Raw genomic sequence first — 21,888 nt, forward strand, 5'->3', positions numbered from 1 at the left:
TTAGTCATGTACCTAATGACATTACAAGCCATGCACTGTATTTCTCCTCCATTCCTGGCACAAATCAGAGCTTTAGGGTGCAACCTATGACCTGCGTTAAACACTCAGAGAAACTGGAAGCACATGGCATAGGAATCAGCAATGAGATGTGGATCAAAGGGTCTGCACTGACATCGATGCATTGCACATAACATCTACCAGCCTCGGTTTTCAATGGTCAGGATAAGATAAGATAAAGATAAGATCTTTATTAGTCACATGTACATCAAAACATACAGCGAAATGCACCTTTTGTGTAGAGTGTTCTGGGGACAGGCCGCAAGTGTCGCCATGCTTCTGGCACCAACATAGCATGCCCACAACTTCCTAACCTGTACTTCTTTGGAATGTGGGAGGAAACCGGAGCCCCCGGAGGAAACCCACACAGACACGGGGAGAACGTACAAACTCCTTACAGACAGCGGCCGGAATTGAACCCGGGTCGCTGGCGCTGTAATAGCGTTACGCTAACCACTACACTACCATGCCTAATAAGTTTATCACTGGTCGTCCCGTCTCTATCCACGGGTTTGTTGTGCAGATGTGAGCTTCACGCTGTGGTCTCTGCCCACTTGATAAGCCTACAGCTTAGAGTGGTGAGGAGTCACGTCATGCAGAGCAGGATCAGGGTGGGTCATCATCTGGGAAGGGGGAAGATGTCCATTCACAAAGGAGATGAGTGTGAGCCTTTCCCTCATCTTTTCTCTCACCTCCACAGCCACAGGGAGAGTACCTTTATCTCGATTCCCAGTGGTCAATGTAGCAATGATGTTCAAGCAGGAGCTGCAAGGTCCTATTTCAGTGGATGACTGTGCAAGATGGCACAGAGTTGTCCTTTGCGTAATTTTTCCTATTTCAAGTAACTTTGGAGGGGACCCACGTAGGAATTAGCACTGTAGAGTCATACAGCATGGAAACAGGAGCAAAAAGCTGCTGGACGAACTCAGCAGGTCGAGCGGCATACGTCAAGGCAAGGGGATGGTCGCCGTTTTGGGTTGAGACCCTGCATCAGGACTTATTTAGTACCAGGACTTAGTCCTGATGCAAGATCTTGACCCGAAACATTGACCATCCCTTTGCCTCCTCAGATGCTGCCTGACCCACTCAATTCCTCCAGCAGTTTGTTTTTTTTTTGCTCCAGATTACAGCATCTGCAGACTCTTACGTCTCCAGCACAGAAACAGACCCCTTGGCCCACTCAGTCCACACTGGCCATCAAGCATCCATCCACACCGATCCCATTTTTATTCTCCCCACATTCTCATCAACTTCCCCCACATTTAGCACTCATCGACATAAGGGGCAATTTACAGTGACTAATTAACAAATTACCCAACCAACCACATGTCTATGGGATGTGGGAGGACCTGGGGAAGACCCATGTGGTCACAAGGAGAATGTGCAAACTCCACACAGACAGCACCAGAAGTCACTGGATCTGTGAGGCTGAGGTTCTACTGACTACACCACTGTATTGCTGCACAACATATGTTAATGGCACTAAAAATGGGCAAAAATCCAATTTCTAGGTGGGAGTGTTCAGTATGAACATCCTCTCAGATAAGTGCCCTGGTTGCTTGGAGTTTTTAAGTCTACCTTGCATCAGTCATTGCCTGAATAGCAACACAACTCGTCATGTTCAATTAATGTCTAAAAGATTCCACTTCATTGTGGGGTCAGTAATTCCAAACCACATGCATTTTCCATTTGATGCCCTTCCATTCCCTGGCTAATTATATATAACCATTCAGCCACTCAAAGCTTTCTTAGTGCTAGGTCACAGTAATACATGCATTAGGAAACATAATTTAGTACAATATCATTAATCTGCACTTCAAGTGAAGCTGAAATTGTTTGAGGTTTTTCATCCTTATTAATGGGGATAATAAGTATTTATGTGGTCAGTTTGATGGGGCCCTGAGGGTGTTAAAGCCTTTACCAACAGCACTTTCTGCTCATAACACAATTTAACATAAAGTCATCACATCTGCTGAACAAGGCCACTCAATGCTAGCATCTATGTCATTTCCCACAGAAGGAAGTATAAATATCGAACGATGTTATTCCTTTATGCTGTGTGGGTGACTCACCATCATCCGGTAGACAGCAGTTCAACCCCTGTTCAAAGCCACAGGGATATTTGGTCACTTCTTGGCTGAATATGCTCCAGGCTCAGGGGAATCTACATGATTCTGGTGTGGATTTAATTGTCAGAAGTTGAGGTGACCCAAGCTGACACAAGTGGAATATAAGTGATATACTTACTTGATCTATTAGATATACTTAAGGTGGAGATCTTGAAAGGACCTATTATACGATAAAGATGAACTCTTGATCTCTCAAGCAATGTCGTCATGGCCCTTGCACTTTATTTGTTTACCTGCACTGCACTTTCTCTGTAATACTATATTCTGCATTCTGTTTTTGGTTTTCTTTTTGAATTACCTCGATGGATTTATGTATGGAAATGATCTGCCTGCAAACAAAAGCTTTTCACTATACCTCGTTATATGTGACAATAATAAACCAATTACCAATTACTACATGTCAGCCACGATCATATTGAATGGCAGGGTAGGCTTGAAGGGCCGAGTGGCCTACTCCTGATCCTACTTTCTTGTGTTAAATCATCCTCTGACATCAAGCCTTACTGGAAAGTGCATGACAGGTATGAAGCTCACCACTTTTCGACAGCCTGGCTGTGTTAGCTGACTTACAAAGGGCAGGCAGTAATAGAGGAAAGTAAACCAACATCAGTGCCCTCACCCAAGCCACCATCCCCAGCGCTGGAGCCCTAGTTACAGTCAGATGGGTAAGCCACATCACTTGCATGCCGAACACCAATCTATTCCAAGCTCAGCCATGGAAAGAAAGTACCAGTGAAAAAGAGGAAAAGGATGTGCCTAAAGTCTCAGTGAAAACAGGTGAGATTCCCACTAAATTCTTGGAATCTCTGGGCCATAACTACTATAAGGAGCATTCAAGTTGACATTGAGAACATCAAGGCCATGCATTGGGAGCACATAGAGGTCCTATGTAAGAAGTGTAAGGAACACAAATGTACAACACTATGCTTCGAGTTGGCAGCATGTCAGAATCCATGAGGAAGGGCACCATTTCCCTCATCTACAAGCAGAAGGGGGAGATGACGGACATCAGAAATTGGAGACCCATCTCACTGTTGAATGCGGATTATAAGATCCTGTCCAAGGCCATTGCCAACAGGGTCAAGTCTGCTCTGGGACAGGTGATCCACTTGGACCAAATCTGTGCTGTACCTGGCAGGAAGATCTTTGACAGCCTCATGCTGCTCAGGGACACCATCGCCCATGTGCAGGACAGAGGGGTGGACACCTGCCTGGTCAGCTTGGACCAGGATAAGGCCTTCAACAGGATATCACACACGTTCATGTTGGACATGCTCTTCAAAATGGGCTTTGGGGAGGGAATCGGGAATTGGATCCAACTGCTCTACACAGACATCAGTAGCGTAGTCCAAATCAATGGGTGGGAAACAGACAGCTTCCCCATTAAGTCTGGAGTCAGGCAGGGCTGACCTCTCTCTCCTGTCTTGTTCGTGTCCTGCGTAGAACCCTTTGCCGAATCCATCAGAAAGGATGAGAGCATCAGAGGGGTGATGTTGCCAGGCAGTGGGGGCACCCAGGTGAAAACCTCCCTGTACATGGACGATGTCACTGTCTTCTGCTCGGACCCAAGGTCAGTTCATAGATTTACTAGCATCTGCGACCAGTTTGAGTTGGCATCAGGGGCCAGAGTTAACCGTGCGAAGAGCAAGGCCATGCTCTTCAGCAACTGGCCTGACTAATCCAATGTTCCCTTCACCGTCAGGCCTGACTATCTGAAGGTGCTGGGGATCTGGTTTGGAGGGGCTGGGGCATGCAACAAGAACTGGCGGGAGCGGATTGGGAAGGTGAAGCAGAGAATAGGACTATGGGGACGGCGCTCCTTCTCAATAACTGGGAAGAACTTGGTCATCGGGGCAAGGTGCTCTCAGGGCTGCTATACTTGGTGCAGGTGTGACCTGTTCCTTGCTCCTCTGGCTTGGGAATCACCCATGCCGTCTTCCGGTTCATCTGGGGATCCAAGATGGAGCGGGTCTGACGGCTCGCCATGCACAAGTCCCTGGACAATGGGGGCAAAAGTGTCCCCAGTGTCGCCTTCATCCTGACGACCACCTTTGTCTGTGGCTGCATCAGGCTGTACGTGGGCACCAAGTGTCACTATGTGCCGAGGTTCTACCTGTCGCCGTTGTTGTGAAGGATGGGCCTGGCCCCGTTGCCGCACAACATCCCAGTCAGCTGGACTTTGCCAACTACCTGTCCTTTGTAAAAAGTTCTTCCAGACCAACACCTTTGACCACAAGTCCATCAGGCAGTGGTCAGCATGGAACATCCTGCAGACACTGCAGGAGAAGGACTCAATGGATACTGTGGGGTGGTTCCCTGAGCAGACTGTCCAGGCCATCTGGCAGAATGCCTCATCCCTAGAACCCACCAACAAGCACCAAGACCTCGCTTGGCTGGCGGTGAGAGGGGCCCTCCCAGTCTCAGATCCTTCCTGCATGGTCGAAACATCAGTCCCAGCGTGTGCTGCCCCTGGGAGGACTGCGCTGGGGACAGGATGGTCGCCCACCTCTTTGTGGGCTGTGGGTTTCCGAGGAGGGTGTGGCGAAAGATGCAAGGGTCCTTGTCACGTTTCATCCCCAGCAGCTGTGTTACAGAGGATTCTCTGATCTACAGGCTGTTCCTGGGGACACACACACAGACAGACATCAGCTGCTGCTGGAAGGTCATCAACTCGATGAAAGACGCCCTTTGGTCTGCCCGAAACTTGTTGGTCTCCCAGCACTGCGAGATGTCCGTAGGGGAATGTTGCTGAATGGCACATTTCAGGCTGCAGGAGTGCATGCTGAGGGATGCACTGAAGCTGGATGCAGCCAACGCAAGGGCTCAGTGGGGAAGGACTACAGTTTAGGGTTCTTCTGCCACTGGAGAGGGAAGGTGGGGTCAGGCGAGAAAGCCCCTTAAATGCTGTAAATAAGGGATTCGGGTAGCACCCCAGGGAGCCACATGAGTGGCATCGGTGTGGTGGTTTTTATTTAAAAAGGTAACACTAATGATTGATCCGTACACGAATGTAAAGGTTTGCACTGTTTTGTTGTTGTATATAATTTGTTTTTTATGATGAATAAAGTTTATTTTGGAATAAAAAAAAGGTTCTCCCAGGATGAGGCTATCCTATTGCACTTCGGGTGTGCTGACGCCTGCGATGTCCCCAAATGCGGGATACTCGACTGAAAAACTTGTGGTAGTGGGGGACTGCGTTCACGCTCTCCCCTCACATTTAATTAAAAGACAGAATTGATGACCTTCTTTCCCCGCAGCGTGGCGCTGACGAAGAAATAACAAAGCAGAGCCATGTGAGTGGCATCAGTGCTGTGTTTTTTATATATAAAAAGGTAACACTAATGATTGATCCGTACACAAATGTAAAGGTTTGCACTGTTTTATTGTTGTATATAGTTTGTCTTTTATGATGAATAAAGTCTATTTTGGATTAAAGTAAACACACCTCAAAATCATCACCTGTCCATATCTCCTATCCCATATGTGGAAGAGGTTACAGTTTCACGTTGGCCTCATCAGTCACCTCAAAGCACAGAAAACCTGAGTGAAAGCATGTCATCTGAAGGACTGCACAAGAAGAAGGAAAATAGAGGAAACTGTTCCTACCATTGCTTCAAACGGCAGAAGAGTCAGTGCTTTCAGATGGCAAGGACGAATTACAACAGAATAGAATGACGAGCTGGAAAATGTGGCAGATTGTCCAATTAGAATTAGAAACCACCTAATTGCCGCTCATAATTGTGTTGAAGTCTCCAAGAAATTAGGAACAGTGCTATAAAGAACGCAGTTCAACAACTGATGGAGCTCTTTAAAGAAGTAGATACTTTTCATTTGTATTAGTTATACCGAAAAAGGATTAATACAAGAATGTAGGAGACTGGGCAGCACACCGATGCAGCTAGTGGAGCCATTGCTTCATAGCTCCAGTGACTCAGGTTAATCCTGACCTCCGGTGCTGTCAGTATGGAGTTTATAACCTGCTCATTGTTACCATGTGAGTCTCCTCCGTGTCCTCCTACATCCCAAAACTGTGCAGGTTGGTAGATGCGTCCATGTAAATTTCCCCCAGTGTGTAGGTGAGAATCTGTGGAGGAGTCAATGGGAATGTGGGGAGAATAAAATGACATAGGGTAGGATTAGTGCAAAAATGTATGCTTGACAGTCAGCATGGACTCAGTGGACTGAAGGGTATTCTTCTGTTGTGTATCTCTCTATGACTGATCTTATAAAGGTGTATAAAATCATGAGGGGCATAGATAGGGTCAATGTGCAGTCTTTTTCCCAGCGTAGGGGAATCAAGAACTAGAGGGCTTAGGGTTAAGGTAAGTGGGGAGAGATTTAATAGGAACCTGAGAGACAACTTTTTCATCTAGAGAGTGGTCAGTATATCAAATGAGCTGCCAGAGGAAGTGGTTGAGGCAGGTACGATAACAATATTTAAAAGGCACATGGATAGGAAAGTTTTAGAGGGTTATGGGCCAAACAAGGGCAAATGGGACTAACTTAGATAGGAATCATGGTCAGCATGAACCCAGTGGGCTGAAGGGCCTCTTTCTGTGCTGTATCTCTCTATGTCTCTATGACTGAGCTGGAGGCCATTAAGGGGTCATGAAACCTAATTCACACACAGCATGCTAAAAGAAGGGAAGCTGAAAATTAGCTCCAAAATTCTTCACACGAAGCTTCCTCATAGTAATTCAACCAGCAGGGCCCAGAGAACAGATAATAAGGCAAATCTGAACTTGAAGCTGATCTACCACATGGATGATCTAACAAAGCTTCGGTACCAAACGCAGACAGATGGAAATTTTTCTTTGTAGTCTTAGCTTTACTTGGAAGATAAACTTCAAAGCCCAGGAATTATGTGCCTTTTCTCTGTTTTTACTGCACTTTCTTTTTTGCGTGTTCTGAAATCTTAACCTCATCAAGGTGCCATCCTTTAGCACTCTCCTTGAATCTCCAGGGATTAAAGATTAAACTGAAAATTGCTGCTACTAGCCAGCCCAGAAATAAAATGACAACATGCAAACACATTTTTTAATCAATACTTTCATTCATCAATTATCAGATTATGGAAATGAAGGCAAAGATTGCTTGGCTGCAGGGTGAACACCTTTGGTGATGCAGAAGGGATATTTGCCCCGTTGAAAAGATAGGGGTCAAGGTCAGGCCACTTTGAATAGATGGGGCTAGTTCTAGTCATGCCAACGTGTCAGATTTATGGTGCAGGGGATTCAAAAGTCTCACTACTCGAACAAGCCATGCCCTCTCTGTATATTCTATTCCTTGCCGTGGGTACTGACCTGGACCTCCATCCACTGCCATGAGCCTCCAATTTTTGATTAGTGGTTGCTGACTGGCAAAGTGGGAAGGGGTTAACCCCTTAGCAATACCTACAACCAGACTCAAGGATAGCTTCTATCCCACTGTTATCAGACCCTTAAATGGACGCTAAAGATGAATTCTTAATCTCCCAATCTACCTCATCATGGCCCTTGCAACTTATTTGTTTACTTGAACTGCACTCTCTCTGTATTATTTTTTTCTCTTACTATCCTGATGTACTTATGTATAGCATGATCTGCTTGGATGGCATGTGAACAAAAGCTTTTCACTACATCCTGTTACACGTGATAATAATAAACCTATCACAGTTGGACTGGCTGGAGAACAGTTGCTGATTGGTCCAAATGGGGGTGAGGGAGGATCGCCACTGGAAAGTGGAGATATCTGGCTATCAAAGCCCTGTGGGGAATTGGAGTTTGGAGGACTTGATCTGCATGAAATTCAGCCAGCATTTTTAATTGTTAATTTTTAAGTGAACCGTGGGTGCAAATGGCAAGTAAACCACTGAAACAGGTCTATGACGGACGTCATCTCCCTGGCCCTACATTCATCTCTGGATCGTCTGGACAGTAAAGACATCAATGCTAGACTATTGTTTATTGACTACAGCTCCGCCTTCAATACTATAATTCCAAGCAAACTCATCTCCAAGCTCCTAAACCTGGGACTCAACACCTCCCTTTGCAACTGGATCCTTGACTTCCTGACCAACAGACTGCAATCAGTAAGGATAGGCAGCAACACCTCCACCACAATTATTCTCAACACTGGCACCCCACAAGGCTGTGTCCTTAGCCCTACTCTGCTCCCTATACACTCACAACTGCATGGCCAGGGTCTGATCCCTCCATCTACAAGTTTTCAGATGATACCACCGTAGTGGGCTGTATCTCAAATAATGATGAGTCAGAGTACAGGAAAGAGATAGAGAGCCTAGTAATATGGTGTCATGACAACAGCCTTTCCCTCAATGTCTGCAAAACAAAAGAACTGGTCATTGACTTCAGGAATGGGGCGGTGCACAGGTTCCTGTTAACATCAACGGTGCTGAGGTCGAGAGGGTAGAGAGATTCAAGTTCCTAGGAGTGAACATCACCAATAGCCCATCCTGGTCCAACTACGTTGATGCCACGGTCAAGAAAGCTCACCAGTGCCTCTACTTCCTCAGGAGGCTAAAGAAATTGGGAAGGCCCCTTTGACCCTCACCAATTATTATCGATGCACCATAGAAAGTATCCTATCCAGATGCATCACGGTTTGGTATGGCAACCGCTCTGCCCATGACGGCAAGAAACTGCGGTGCGTTGTGGACATAGCTCAGCACATCACAGAAATTAGCTTCCCCTCTGTCTACACTTCTCACTGCTTCAGTAAAGCAGCCAACATAGTCAAAGACCCCACCTACCCCGGACATTTTCTCTTCTCCCTCCTCCCATCAGACAGAAAATTAAAAGCCTGTAAGCACATACCACCAGGATCAAGGACAGCTTCTATCCCGCTGTTATAAAACTATTGAACATTATACCTAGTACAATAAGATGGACTCTTGACCTCACAATCTACCTCATTATGACCTTGCACCTGCACTGCATTTTCTCTGTACTGCCACACTCTGTTATTGTTTTACCTTGTACTACCTCAATGTACTGTGTAATGAAATGATCCGTATGGACAATATGGATGGTTTTTCACTGTATCTTCGTACATGTGACAATAATAAAACAATTTTATTTTTACCAATTTAATCCCCAATTACCCCGGGAAAGTGGTGGTGAGCTACTTTTTGTTCCTCTCTCTTCTTACCTTTTACCTATCCACCGTTGGATCTGCTCTCCCCTGCCCTGCATCTGCCTATCACTATCTCTTACCTGTACCTACCTATCACCTCCCTGTGCCCACCCCACCTCCCCTCTTTTGTCCAGCTATCACTGCTCTGATTTTCCCTCCTATATATTGGGCTTCCCCCTTTCCAATCTTCAGTCCTGAAGAAGGGTCCTGACCCGAAACGTTGACCGCCTGCTTTTCTCCGTGGATGCTGCCTGGCCTGCTGAGTTCCTCCAGCATCATGGTATTTTTCATTTATCTTCTTGAACTACTACACTCCTTTCAATGGAGTTATAACCACAGTGCCGCAAGGGGGTGAAATTTCCAGGATTTCGACCGGGCGATGAAGCTGTAGGTGGCAGGTAGTCTCCCAGATAAATATTGTCCTGCAGTCATTCAACACAAGTCCTGAATCTCTGCCAGGGTATCCTGACCGAATAGGGATTGTGGTCACCCCTAAATAGCAGGGGGTAAGGGGAAAGTCATGTGAGGAAAACTCCAGGAATATGTCTGGCCAGAAATTGCCAGTGCCCGGACCGAAACTTTGGGCTACCATGCGCTGGTCGGCATCAGGACCAGGTCAGCTTCAGTACGAGTCAGACATTTACTGAAATCCTACTTCTGATGGCACTTTATTTCCCACAAACATGACCTTATCGACTCTCAGTGAATAAGTAACAAAGGGAATTTGTAACGAGTCTGTGTTCCTGGCCCAGTACCCCTCAGAGAATCACATGCAGGTAATTCCAGTATCTGTAATCTGTGTCCAACATAATTCTCCTTGCATTTCTTTAAATAGATTGAAATTTGAGCAGCTGCAAATGGGTGTGCTGTTGTTCAACCTCAATGGAGTGGAATTGATGTCAACCTGTTGTCACTTCAGTGGTGCTGATCACTTCTGAATGTTTGGTAGCCTGCTGCACTGCAATCTGGTAAAATGCAAGTGTGAACCTAGGATAATAGACCGGACAGTGGTACAGCTTGTAAAACTGCTGCCTCACAAATCCAGCGACCTGGGTTCAATTCTGATCTCTAGTGCTATGTGTGGAATTTGCACGTTCTCCCTGTGACCACGCGAGTTTCCTCTGGCTGCCCTGGTTTCCTCTCACTTCCTAAACATATGCTGATACATTAATTGTCTGCTGTAAATTACCCCTTAGTGATTTCAAAATGGCAAAATAATTAAAGGGGTGGTTGTTGGAAATGTGAGGAAGAATAAGTTGCAGGGGGACTGGTATAGATGGGATTGCTCTGCTGGGTGCCAGCTCAAACTCAATGGGCAAAATAGCCTTTTTGTAAGAAGTAAGGGAACTGTATAACCACATTTTATACTTCTTAAAAACAAGTTATTGCATGTTGTCTTCTGGCTTCTGTTGAGAACCAGCTGCCACCTCACCTATCAGCCAATGAAGACCAGGGAGTGAACAGGGCAGCACTCATTATTGATGCCCAGGGCAAAAGACTGAGGTAAATATTGCATAATCTGATTTTTGGTTTGGCCTTACTGAGTTATTTAATATCACCTTGCCTCAAGGTACACTCTGTATGTCACCTGATGTAATGGACAAGGAATAAAACATGATTTAACTGGGCTTGTTTCACAGCCACCTTGGCCAAGAGCTTCGAGTGCTTCTCATTACTTTGTTTGGATCCTCCAGTATTTTTTCAAATCTTAAGCTTGTTTATTCTTTTTAACTTAATGTTTTATCCACTGACAAACTCTTTAGTGCAGTGGCCCCTCAGTGATGTCAACCTTGACAAGGTACTCAGATCTGAGAGTGCCACCATTCTAACACAGCCCTCTACAAACATCCTTTCTAAATAGCACCGCAAACAAAATCCAGAATTATTCATGCTCCATATTTCTAAACAAAAATGTGAATTCTGGAATTTATTTAGCTCCAGAAAACCCTACTATAATCGAGAATCAAAATCAGGTTTATTATCAATGACTTATATGTCATGAAATTTGTTGTTTTGTGGCTGCAGAACAGTGCAAAGATATGAAGTTACCATAAATTATAAAATATATAAATAAACAGTGCAAAAAATAGGAATAACAAAGTAGTGTTCATGGACCATTCAGTAATCTGATGGTAGGGGGAAAAAGCTGTTCATAAACCACTGAGTGGAGGTCTTCAGGCTCCTGTACCTCCTCCCCGATGGTAGAAACAAAAAGAGACCATGTCCCGAATGGTGAAGGTCATAGTGATGGATGCCGCTCTCTTAAGGTACCGCCTCTTGAAGATGTCCTCGATGGCGGGGAGGGTTGTGCCAAGTCTACAACCCTCTGCAGCCTTTTGCGATCCTGTGCATTGGAGTCTCCATACCAGGCGGTGATGCAACCAGTCAGAATGATCTCCACCGTACATCTATAGAAATTTGCAAGAATCTTTGGTGACATAACAAATCTCCTCAAACTCAAAAGTAGAGCCGCTGGAGTGCCTTCTTCGTGATTGCATCAATGTGTTGGGCTCAGGATGGATCCTCCGAGATGTTGATGCCCAGAAACTTGAAGCTGTTTACCCATTCCACCGCTGACCCCTTAATGAAGACTGGTGTGTGTTCTCCCGACTTCCCCTTCCTGAAATCCACAATCAGTTCCTTGGTCTTGCTGACGTTGAGTGCGAGGTTGTTGTTGTGACACCACTCAACGAGCCGATCTACCTCACTTCTGTATTCCTCCTCATTGCCATCTGATATTCTACCAACAACTGTGGTGTCATCGGCAAATTTATAGATGGTATTTGAGCTGTGCTTAGCCACACAGTCATGAGTGTAGAGAGAGCAGAGCAGTGGATCTATGAGACTTTAGTGTGAAATAAGAAGTGTTGCACTTCAGACATATAAGATCCTGAAGGGACATGACAGAACATGGAACATAGAACAGTACAACAAAGGACACACCATTCAGCTCACCATATCTGTGTCGACCATGATGCCAATTTAATTAATCCCATCTGCCTGCACATGGGCCATATCCCTCTGTTCCCTGCATGTGCCTGTCTAAGTGTCTCTCAAGCATTGCTAACATAACTGCTCCTATCACCTCCCTTGGCAGCATTTTCCAAGTACCTACCACTCTGTGTAAAACAAAAACTTGCCTCACAATTCTCCTTTAAACTTTCCCCTGCTCCCCTTAAATGCCCTCTAGTATTTGAGGGTAGATGTTGACATGTTTTCAGTTGAGGAAAAGTCTCAAACAAGAAGACAGTTAAAAGATAAATGGCCAGTCACTTTAAGCAAGGTGTACAGAACTTTTTTTTGCAGTAGGTGGTGAATCTCTGGACGTCTCTACCCCAGAGGGTTGTGTAGGGTGAATCATTAGAAGTACTTAAGGTGCAAACAGACAAAATTTTGTAAGATCAGTAAGATTTTGAGGGCTACATGGAACTGGTACAGAAGAAGAGTTGAGGTCACTGTAGATCATTGAGCCATACAGCATGGAAACAGGCCGTTCAGCCCAACTCACCCATGCCAGCCAAGTTGCCTAACCGAGCCACGATCATATTGAACAGTAGGGCAGCCTTGAGGGGCCAGATGGCTTACTCCTGTTCCTGTTTTCTTGTGTTCTTATGTGTTCTTGTGAAACGTCTTCATTCCTGACACAACTGCAGGTGTTCACACAACACAGAAACAGCCCCTATTCTGGATTCAGGAGGCGAAGACGTTCTGCTAATTGCTGGCTCCTATGTCATTGACAAATGGGAAAGATAAAGCTAGAGTGAAGGAAATTACTGAGCCTTATCTAGAGATCAGCCTAGCTATGCTTGTGCATTGAATAACTAAATGAACATAATTAATTCTCACACAATATAGCAACTGAGCTGTTTTGAACCAAACTCTGAACAAACAACATTGATACAAAAGGTTGTTATAATAGATCTGGCTGTAAAAATGGATGACATAATTCATCTTAAATGAATGAGAACAGGGTGAGCACCTGTCTATATTGGTGGATCAGTGATGGAGAGGGTCAGCAGCTTTAAATTCCTGGGCCTTAACATATCAGATGACCTGTCCTGGGCCCAGCATGTGGATGCAATCACAAGGAAGGCACGCCAGCGTCTCTACTTTCTTAGAAGGTTAAGGAGATTCGGCATGTCACTGACCACTTTAACAAACTTCTACAGATGTACTGTTGGAAGTATCTTGACTGGTTGCATCATAGTCTGGTACGGCAATTTGAATGTGCAGGAACGCAAGAAGCTGCAGAGAGTAGTGGATTCAGCCCAATACATCACAGGCACATCTCTCCCCACCATCGAAAGTATCTACGTGAGGCACTGTCTCAAGAAGGCAATATCTATCATCAAAGATCCCCACGATCCAGGCCATGCCACCTTCTCACAGCTACCATCGGGCAGGAGGTACAGAAGTCCCACACCACCAGGTTCAAGAGCAGCTACTTCCCTTCAACATTCGGTTCTTGAACCAACCTGCACAACCCTAATCACTACCTCAGTGTAACAACACTATGACCACTTTGCATTCCAATGGACTTCGTGTATTTTTTCTCCTAATTGTGTTTTTTTCTTGTATAATTTATGTTTAATTAATGTTTTTCATGTGAACGTTGTGTCTCTAATGGTATGTGCTGGTGCTGCTGCAAGTAAGTTTTTCATTGCACCTGTGCATACATGTGCATATGACAATAAACTCAACTTTGACTTTGCCTTTAAACAATTAAATTCGATGGTATGGGATATCCTCTGTGTTGAGAGTAAGGCTGTCTAATTCTCAGCAGGCTTGAGAGATTTCCTTGGTCTTTGCCGAGTCATGTTAGATGTGCACAAAAGTGTACCATCTCAATGGTAATTGTGGAGGAGGACACTCTCCTGGGCTCCTGCCTCACCCTATCTCAGGGGAGGACCCATCAGTCAGGGGCCATGTGCAGAAACAGGGCAGCAGAGTTCAGGTCATATGGAGGGCAGAGAGAGAATCCTGAGACAGAAGAACAAGTAGCCCAAGATATAGGTTAGAAAGATACTCCCAAGCTTTTATCTCAAGACCTTCTGGCAATCACAAAGTTTTCCTCCTCTCCCTTCTCTCATTCCCAATGGCCCTCAGTGGTGGCACAGAGCATCTGAGTAACATTAAACCTGACCCATGTTCACTGAGGGAGAAAGGAGAGGAAATTCTCACTTTGTAGCAAAGGGCTAAGGACTAAGCTCTACACTGGGAAGTCACAGGAATAGACCTCATAATTTGCTAAAGTATAATCCAATTGACTGAAATGTTTTATCAGGAGTCGATTTTTTGAGAAGATTAGGAACAGCAGTAGCTGGTTTACACTCTCAAACTTGTTCTGGTATTCCATCAGATCACGTTGATCAGCACTTAATGTTATTTACATGTTTTCTGCTATATAACCCCACCCTTAATTGATAAAATTCCATAGGCATTATGCACCTATCTCTCCAGGATTGGAAATTTAATCGGAATTGGTTTATTACTGTCATCTGTACCACGATACAGTTAAAAACTTTAGTTTGTGTACCCATCCAGGCAGATCATCCCATACATGAGTACATCAAAGGAGTAAAAAAAAACAGAAAGCCGAATATAGTGTAGCAGCTACAGAGAAAGGCCAATGCAGGTAAACAAATAAAGTGCAAGGGTCATGGCAAGGTAGTTGGGAGATCAAGAATTCACCTCCAGCATATGAGAGGTCTGTTCAAGAGTCTGATAACAGTGGGATAGAAGCTGTCCTTGAGTCTGGTGGTACGTGCTTTGAGGTTTTTGTACCTTCTGCCCAATGGGAGGGGGGAGAAGAGAAAATAACCGGGGTGGGAGGGGTCCTTGATTATGTTGGCTGCTTTCCCGAGGCAGTGGAAAGTGACCCTGGTGTGGCCAGCTCTGGAGAAAATTCATAGTGCTAGAAAAACAATTGGAGATTTGAAATTCCATTCTTCTTTAACTGCCTTAGTTTACTTGTTCTGGACATAAAAATTACTTGATTGGGTGTGAGATGGGGTGGCGATGACTAGTGGCTGTGGGAAGCCATGTAACTACACAGCAAGGAATATGGGTGTGATACTGAATTGGGGAGCTTCATTAGGCAGAGTCAAAAGACTAATGCAGTGGAACAGAGAGAGACTGATGATCGATTGATTCCCGGAGCTGAAAGATTGACTGTTTCTCTTTCCACAGATGCTGCCTGCCCTGCTGGGTGTTTCCAGAATTTTCTGCTTTTATTTCAGATTTCCAGCATTTGCAGTCTTATTTGATTTATTAGGGAGAGATTGGCTGAGTGGGGCAGGGGCGGTGGGAGCCAGGATAGTCTGTATGGCTAACTCAATCAGTGCGTTCCAAAGATGGCATCTTAATTTTTGGACATATTTCTGGACACTTCACATTCCACCTTGGGAGTGTCCAACCTGATGGCCTCAACATCGATTTCTCTAACTTCTAGTTACCCCACCCTTCTTTTCCTTCCACACCCCCCCCCACTCCTTTGTCTTCCCTTATCCCTGTGGCTCCCTTCCCCGCCTTGATGACCTGCCCATCTCTTCTCCTCCCCTCCTCCATCCTTTATTTCATGGTCCACTGCCCTCTCCTACCGGATTCCTTCCTCTTCAGCCCTTTGCCTCTTCTACCTATTACCTCTTAGCTTATTACATCTTGTCCCCCCTCCCCCACCCACCAACCTTCCCCCTCTCACCTGGATTCACCTATCACCTGAACTCACCTATCACCTGCCTGTGTGTGCTCCTCCCCCTCCGCCCACCTTCTTATTCTGGCTTCTGCCCTCTTCCTTTCCAGTTCTGATGAAGGGTCTCGACCCGAAACGTTGACTGTTTATTGCCCTCCACAGATGCTGCCTGACCTGCTGAGTTCCTCCAGCACTTTTTGTGTATTGCTCCAGATTCCAGCATCTGTAGAATTTCTTGAGTCTCCATCTTAATTTCTGGCTCTGCCATTCACCTCTCCCCTAATGGTTCCATTCTCACCTCCTTTACTGATCAGATTCTAGTAACGGTAGCCCTTTGTGTCCCTGCTTATCTCCTTCCAGCAGCTGTCTTGAGACCTTCACACTCCCCTCCACGCATCTCACTCCATTTGCCTCTCATTTGGTTTTATCTCTCTTCGTTTGCCTCCATCTATCATTCACCTGCCACTGCCTCCCAACTCCATCCACACTTCCCTGCCATACCTGGTGCAAACTACCTGTCATCTTTCACCCCCCCCCCCCCTTCAGTCCACCAATCATCTCGGACTCCTGTCACACCGCTCCCCTTCTCTTTATTCTGGCCATTTACCCTTTCCACACTCAGTCCTGATGCAGGGTTTCGAGCCGAAACGTCGACAATTCCTTTTGCGCCATAGGTGTTGCTCGCCCCGCTGAGTTCCTCCAGCAGATTGCTTGTTGCTCCAGATTCCAGCATCTGCAGTCTCTTGTGTCTTACATCTTAAGATGCCTGCCGTAGCAGAACAGATTTGGATACCTATTTAAAACAGGGAATGCAGCCCAGGTGTCAAAAAGAATCTGGAAACTGAAGAGTTAATCTGAAAGAAGGGAAGCTGCTTCCAAGGCATGCTTTAATTGTATACTAAGATGCTGCGGTCATGTTAAAACAAGCCCCTTCAAGCCTACACCCAGATGCTGACGAAGCCTGCTGTCTCAAGGCCAACCTGTAACAGCTTCATCTGTCAATGTCTTGTGTGGTTCCATGCACCATTGTTAAACATTGTAGAACCAGTTTTTCAAGTATGGTGTGCAGCGAGTGTGTGTACCTGAAAGCACTTTACAGAAAACAGAAGTCAAGGAGAACCATTGACCTGAGCAAACCATTCAAAGCAGCACCTTAGCATGAAAGAAACTATCAATTAAAAAAAGAATTATAATTGGAATACATAAAATGCAGAGGAAATAGGGATAATGTACCATGCTCCAATCAGACTGTTGCTCTTGAATGTAGACACAAGAGACTGCAGATGCTGGAATATGGAGCAACACACAAGATGCTGGAAGAACTTAGAAGGTCAGGCAGCATCTACGGAAACGGACAGTGAACGTTTCGCGTCAAAACCCTTTACCTAGACTTCAGCTGGGTCTCGACCCAAAACATTGACTGTCCATTTCCCTACACAGTTGCTGCCTGACCTGCTGAGTTCCTCCAGCGTCTTGTGTGTGGGTCCTCTCGAATGCTGTGTAACGGCCTGATGCTCCAGTTTAGACTTATTTCTGGACCTCTAACTGCCCCATCCAATCAAACATCTTTTTTTCAATGTAAAAAAAGCATTGAGTGAAATTCTTCAAAGGAAATGGAAGATTTTTTTCATGAAATGATGATTTAGTCACTTGGTTTTTATCAGAAAGGTCCATAAGATTTAATAATTATTAGAGAACCATGGAAAATCCTGGAGGATTGATAATCTTATCTAAACTCAGTCTGGTCACCAAAGAATGAGCCTTTAAGTGCTAGGGCAGTGAGGTATGTTGTGAAGCTGATGACCACTGTGAAGAATATGAGGGAAGAGAAACGAAGACATGGAATTTCAATCAAGCTTTGGTCTTTGAAAATAAGTAACTCATGCTTACACACAACAAGACCTGGACCACATGTATGCATGCATTGTGGAGAAGCAAGTGACATTAACGCCACATAGGTACAAGGCAATGCCCTTCTCCAACTAGAAACCGGATCCATCTACTCCTGATAGTCAATGGTAATACAATTGCTGAAACCCCACCAAGAACTACCAAGGTCAGTATTGATGAGAAATCTAACTGGACTATATTCATAAATACAGAGACTACAAGAGAAGGTCAGAGGTCAGGTGTCCTTGGCGAGTGACTCACCTCCTGACACCCCAAGGCCATTCCACCATCTGCAAGTCAGAAGTGTGATGGAATACTCTCCACTTGCAAGGAATTGGAAATATATTGCAGCGTGTTCATCATTGCTGGGTCTAAATCCTGAGCTCCCTACCTAATAGCACTGTGGGGGCACCTTCACCAAAAAGACTGCAGCAGTTCAGGAAACATCACCACCTTTTCAAGGGCAATTAATGAAAGGAAATTAATGCTGGCTTTAGCAGCATTGCACACAACCCATAAATTAATAAAAAAAAGATGGCAGTAAAGGGTTGCATGGGGGACCCATTGCCAGTTTGCCCCAGTGCTGTTTGCACAAGGGTTTGTGCTCATAATTCTTTCAATTCTGTAATTAAGTTGCCTTGATTGCAATCTTTCCCTTGTTAACTCATAGTTAATGTGAGTAGCTTTGGGAGTTTAAAATGCCAATACTAACCTACTAATAATCATCACTGCCTAAAACCTGTTGGAATTTGTTGTATGGCTCAGGGGTGCTGTTTAGAAGAATGAGGACAGGCACAGTAGGATCGCAGTTTCTCTAATGTAGAGCTTAAGATCCTGGTAGAAGCAGCAGGTTCTCACGTTATAAAGGGAACTGGGCTGGAGAAATGAGGAGTCTAAGAACACAAAGACATTAATTAGCACTTGCAAATTAATAGATGTATCCCTGCAGACATGAGCTGCATTTCTTCATTAATTTATCAAACGCTTATTTATGGAAGGAAATCTGTGATTTTATTTTATCAGCAACAAAATCTGCTAGTTTCTAGTTACTGCAGAATTAATCTGGACTATGTTGGGTACGTTATTGTAGCCATGGGATGGTACTAACAAGATTACAGCTTCAACTTTTACTTTGAAATACTGAAATGAGTATGAAATAAAAAGTAGAAATCTTAAATTTTTGTCCTCTCATCATCTGTCTGTCATTTACTGAAAACACATATTTTGAAATTCACATTATCGAAACTTCTTCTCATTTGAGTAGCTCCATAAGACCACCATTACATGCTCTCTGTTGCAATGACAACAGCCCCAATTTTTCCAGTCCCTTCTCATGACTCAAGCCCCTCTCCATGCCCCACTGATGGACAAATTGTTGGGTTCAATGTTCAAGCTACCACAGATGAAAATGCGCACTGGAGCTGCATTTACTATATTCCCTTATGAGGCAGAAACAAGAAAATAGAAAATCCAGGCCAGTGCTCCAACTGCATGTCAAGTTTTGCTGACAGAAATGGTCCTAACTGTGGTGTTCAGGCAGCATTTGTGGAAAGAGAAGCCATTTTAATGCTTCAGGTTGAAGGGTGTCAGTAATGAAACATTACGTCTGTTTCTTTTTCCACAGATGCTGCCTGACCTGCTGAGCGTTTTGAGCATTTTCTGTTTTTGTTTCAGATTACCAACATCTGAAATTTTTAAAAATTTTCATTTCAATTTCAGAGGTAGTTTTTAAAGCACTTCCTCTTGCCTGCAGAGACTCCAGAAACAGCCAAAGGAGATGCTTTCCACTTGTAAACTTTTCTGACTGTATTATCCACTTGAAAAATTTCTCTGCAGAAGCTTGTATAGTTCTTTCTGTACCAATTTTTTTTCCAAAAACCTCTTTATTCATAATAAATACAGTATATACAATGAGATGTTTTTCCCTACCTTCATTGTACCTTCAATTCAATATATTCTCTTACACTGTGTACACACCACTTATGTTTCTTCCTCTTAAACAATGCACCCATGAAGTATTTCAGAGGCTGTTACACAGGGCCCAATCCCTCAATGTCCAATGGCAGCAGGGCCCTAGACTGAGGTCCTTCCCATAACTTATGTTGTTAATTTATGTTTTTCTTGTGAATGTTGTGTATCTGATGCTATGTACCTGTGATGGTGCTGTAATTAAGTTTTTCAGTGCAGATATGCTTACATGTACTTGTGCATATAACAATAAACTCGACTTTGACTTTCCCCACATTCTCTGCCATTCACGCAGTCTAACAGATTGATGCAGCAGACAGAATATTTTCCTGAACTTCTCTGTTGCTCCCTTAGCTGTCAACCTTTAATTCAGCACAAACCTTCATCTTTGGCTGCATAAAAGGATTAAGCAGAGGACACATAATTTTTATCATACTCATTGTGAAATGTATGTTGTACATGAAGGGACAGCTGAATCTAACTGCTGTAAAGATGTACATTTTGTGGCAGTCGGTTTGAACTTGCTGGAGCAAGATATCTGGCAGTTTGCCGCAAGAAGGATTTTTACTGCTCTTGTTGATGAGCCTCAATATCCTAGTCCATCCTTTTACTTTGCACAGATATCTGGATTAAATTCAGTCACTCCTTTTGTCAGAAGCTCTCACCTGATTCCCCTTATTTTTCAGAGGAGGTAAGCTACTAGGTTGGACATTTGCTTAGATATTAGTTGCCAATATTGAATGCAATGAGCTGGCAAAATAACATCGTTAAAGGGCAGCCCATTATTCCTGCTTTATTACACAAAAAAACAGCAATTTGTCGCGAGTTGCAAATTGCCATAAGCTGCTGGGCAATTTGTGTCTTTCTACAGTTAACCACAGTTTGAACCTCACCACGAGTTTAAAGAAATTGCTGTAATTGCATTGCAAAACAAATTAAACTCAGTGCAGAATGTTGGAGGTAGGATTTCACAATGCAAAGTATATTTTAAACAAAAGATTTATTTTCTTGAAATAGAACTGTATGGCAGGGGTCCAGAAGTTGCACAACTGGAACCATGAAACCTCAGTGCTGCCGGCAGTAAGTTTTAGAGGCCTTTAAAATGTAACTTTTATATATGTTCCTAATCCACCTGCTTTTCACTCACTTTTAGTTCTATTGTTTTTTTTCCCTCTCCGTCAGTATCTAAATTGGCTCTAATTAGAGTCACAGAGTCAGATACAGCACGGAAGCAGGACCTTCAGCCCATCGAGTCCACACCAACCATCAAAAACTCGTTTACACTAATCTGATGTCAATCACATTTTTTATTCTCCCCACTTTCTCATCAACTTCACCCCAGGTTCTATATCACCAATACACTAAGGGCAATTTACAGCAGCCAATTAACCCACTGACCCCTGCACGTCTTTGGGATGTGGGAGGAAACCCAAATGGTAACAGGTAGAACATGAAAACCCACAGATAGCACCTGAGGTCAGGATCAAACCCAGTTCACTGGTGCCACAAGGCAGGGGTTCTGTGCTGCCCCACCCATCTCCCCCTATTTCCTTCTGTGTCAATCATTTGTTTATTCTCTATCCTTTGATCTAATTGGTTAATGAGATAGATAGGTGGTCTAGTTGTTCACCAAGGTCCCAGATGACCCTTTGGCCTCACCGTTCCAACAGTCTGCAAAACAAGAGAGCTCTGAAGTGAAGAGAAAGCAGAAAGCACATTTTGGGGGAAAACAGTGAGGTACTTGCTCAACAAAGCCCCAATACCACAAAATGTGTATCATTACAATGGAGAAACTCAGCTACCTCTTTGCGGAAAATATAGAAAATGATAAAATATATATTATTTATCTGTTTTGTTTTCATTCTTTACTTAAATTATCTGGCCTAACTTGCTCTCTATAAAGACTTGACATTCAGATTATCCAAAATCTATGAGATAGGTTGTGAACACTTTGTAAAAAAAGGCTACGTGGACAAAGCAGATTAAACAAAAACATTTCTGAATTAAAAAAAAGATCTC

General features: G+C 44.2%; 1 protein-coding gene and 1 pseudogene across 2 annotated transcripts in view; one reads left to right on the top strand and one right to left on the bottom strand.

The window, feature by feature from the left end:
- Positions 1–21,888, bottom strand: part of gpc5b (glypican 5b) — a 507,172-nt gene that overhangs the window by 94,870 nt on the left and 390,414 nt on the right. The window lies entirely within an intron of this gene.
- On the top strand, positions 5,251–5,399 carry LOC127572170 (uncharacterized; annotated as a pseudogene).

This window comes from Pristis pectinata, chromosome 6 (assembly GCF_009764475.1).
Source record: "Pristis pectinata isolate sPriPec2 chromosome 6, sPriPec2.1.pri, whole genome shotgun sequence".
NCBI lineage: Eukaryota > Metazoa > Chordata > Chondrichthyes > Rhinopristiformes > Pristidae > Pristis > Pristis pectinata.